Raw genomic sequence first — 3,385 nt, forward strand, 5'->3', positions numbered from 1 at the left:
CGTTTTGACTTTCTTTAGAATAACCCAATTTAATTAAGTTTTTTGTATGACATTCCAATGAAAACTGCATTGTTTGTATTATTTTTTTTACAAATTGCACGATGGTTTGTTGTCTTCTGTATTTCCCCAAGTCTGTTGACCTCTTCCATATTTATTTACTACAGAAGTTCAAACCTCATGAGGGCGCCATTACTTAAAGTTTTGACTGAAAGAGAACTTTAATATAAGAGTATTAACAACTTCCCTTAGCTATAAGTAAGATAGAAGAATGATATTGACTTTGGAAAACGGAAAAATTCCCAAAAAGCAACACCCTCCATGATTTCATTTTACTGATGATAAAGAAGAAACCGTCAATAGAGTTGAAATTTACAAAGTTAATAGCAAATATGGACAGATCCTTTAGATTTGTGGGAAAGAAAACCAATTAACTTTTTTTACTCAATAATTGACTGTAACAAGTGTAAATCATATATGTAGACTTTTTTTTTTGTTTTAACAAGAGTAATGATTGAAAGTCAAATTAGTATTCCACATCACTGCCTGGAGTGGAAACTGTCTTATAGGATAGAAATGATGTTATAAAATAACTCTTCAACATTTACCAATAGTACTCTAGCATTTCATGAATTACACTATTTCGTGTATTTGGAAGATAACTGAAATTTCCTAAATTTAAAAGAAAAACAGTCGAGAGAAAGTTACAAATATCTTGGAGTAAAAGTTGATAGCAAATATGAAGTAGACAGATCATATAGATATTATGGAAAACAAAATTAATAAATAGTTTATTTTTCTCAGTTAATGCCTGTCTATCAAGGGGAGAAAATCATATGTAGCCTGTTTTTTCTTTCTTTCCAGAGCATTGATTCAAAAAGTATAATTAAAACCCCCCCCCCCCCAAAAAAAACCCAAACAAAACAAAACAACTAAAACAAATGCAAAAAATAAAAACAAACAACAAAACACAAAAACAAAAAAAAACCCCCATCCTAATCCTTTCTTTTTGGAAATAATCCCAACATTCTCAATGATTCGTATCGTAACAAGTCCTTGCTATTGTACATTTGATCACTCGCCAACACAAGCAACTAGCATTTTATTTGTTTTTGTTAACCATATCTACTTGATTTTTAAACATTTGTGATATTTATATTATTCATAATTGTGTCAATTTTATAACAGCATTTTAAAAACAGCCCCGTGTGGTGTCCGGGGTCCCTCAACTGAGAGGGTCAAGAATAGCCCAACGCCAAGCCTGCGTGTCGTAAAAGGCGACTAATGGTGTGTGATTCTCCCATCTTCGAGTCACCTGGTCCTCCAGGTTGGGGGTTGGCAAAGGGTTAACACCCCTTTCCGTTAAACTCAAATCGTTACAGAAACGCAGACAGACAAACCAAATCCTTTTTTAAGCTTGGGCGACCGAAGAGTTTCTGGAATTACAGAATTTATGAAGGACAACAGACAAAGCCGAAAGGACTCTGCTGACCCGATGACGTCTTCGCCAAACAAGCAGCTTCGAATTGCGTCGTGGAACGTTCGCACCATGTATGAAGCAGGAAAAAGCTCTCAAGTTGTGACTGAGATGAGAAGATACAGGCTGCATATACTTGGAGTAAGCGAAACCCACTGGATACAATCCGGACAGAAACACCTCAAGTCTGGGGAGAAGATTTTATATTCAGGGAGAGGGGACAGGATTCATACACAGGGAGTAGGAATAATTCTAAGCAAGTTTGCCCAGAAGTCACTGAGAGGATGGGAACAACACGGAAAAGGATCATCATGGCGTCCTTTACAACACGGAGTAAGAAGATCAGCATGAACATTGTACAGATCTATGCCCCAACAAACGATGCAACAGATGAGGACAAAGATACATTTTATAGTCTGCTACAACAAGTCATTGACAAGTTGCCAAGGAAAGACGTCAACATATTGATGGGAGATGCTAATGCAAAAGTGGGACAGGATAACGTAGGTTATGAAGGTATCATGGGACGTCATGGCATGGGAGAAATGAACGATAATGGTGAGAGATTTGCAAATTTCTGTGCATTCAACAGTTTGGTGATTGGAGGATCAGTGTTCCCCCATAAGAGGATCCAAAAAGCAACTTGGGTCTCACCAGATGGTGTGACAGAGAATCAGATTGATCATTTTTGTATCTCTCGTAGATTCAGATGTTCATTGGAAGATGTGACGGTACGGAGAGGGGCAGATGTTGGATCAGACCACCACCTGCTATTGGCAAAGCTTAAGCTCCGACTCAGAAAACACGGGGCCAGATCACATACAAGAAAAAAATTCGAGGTGAATGGACTTGATGGGGAAAAGAATGAGGAATTCAAACTACAATTGAGTAATAGATTCCAACCTCTTACTGAGCTCGAGGAGGACATAGATGTAGAGTCACATTGGGCAAAGATCAAGGAAGTCTACATAACAACTTGCCACGAGGTATTGGGGTAAAGAAATCGGAACATAAAGAATGGATAAGTCCAACCACCTTGGACCTTATTGAAAAGAGGAGAACAAGGAAGGAACAAGTGAATGTAAGCCGAACAAGGGCTTCAAGACTGGATGCACAAGAGCAGTATCGAGCCATAGCTAAGGAAGTCAAAAGATCTGTGAAGAAAGACAAGGAAGCATTCATGAACAGACTTGCAGAGAAAGCAGAAGCAGCAGCGACTGGAGGACACATGAGGATCCTTTATCAAACTACCAAGACACTTGCTGGAAAATATGGGAAACCAGAGATACCAGTCAAAGACAAAGATGGGAAAACTATTTTTGGAAAAGAGGCTCAATCTGAACGATGGAGGGAACATTTCAACTGCCTTCTGAACAGACCACCACCAGACAACCAGCCAGAAATTTTGCCTGCAAGGATTGAGCTACCAATTAGCTGTGATCCACCATCGCTAGCAGAGATTGTGGGTGCCATTAATAAGATGAAAAGGGGGAAAGCTGCTGGACCAGACCAGATTCCACCGGAGGCTCTAAAAGTTGATGCAGAAAGAAATGCTGAGGCCCTGCACCCACTATTTGAGAGAATCTGGAATGACGGGATATTCCCAAAGGATTGGAAGGAAGGACATCTTATCAAGCTTCCAAAGAAAGGGGACCTCAGTAATTGTAATAATTATCGAGGCATCACTCTTCTTTCTATCCCAGGAAAGGTTTTCAACCGAATTATTTTAGAGAGAATTAAGAATGCAACAGATGCTAAACTGCGGGACGAACAGGCAGGTTTTCGGAAAAACCGTTCAACCACCGACCAGATTGCCTCTCTGCGAGTCATAGTGGAACAGTCTATAGAATGGAACTCTCCTCTTATTGTCAACTTCCTGGATTACGAGAAGGCTTTCGACAGTATTGACAG

Source organism: Berghia stephanieae, chromosome 5 (genome assembly GCF_034508935.2).
Source record: "Berghia stephanieae isolate SIO BIC M18660-M18661 chromosome 5, UCSD_Bste_1.3, whole genome shotgun sequence".
Classification (NCBI taxonomy): domain Eukaryota; kingdom Metazoa; phylum Mollusca; class Gastropoda; order Nudibranchia; family Aeolidiidae; genus Berghia; species Berghia stephanieae.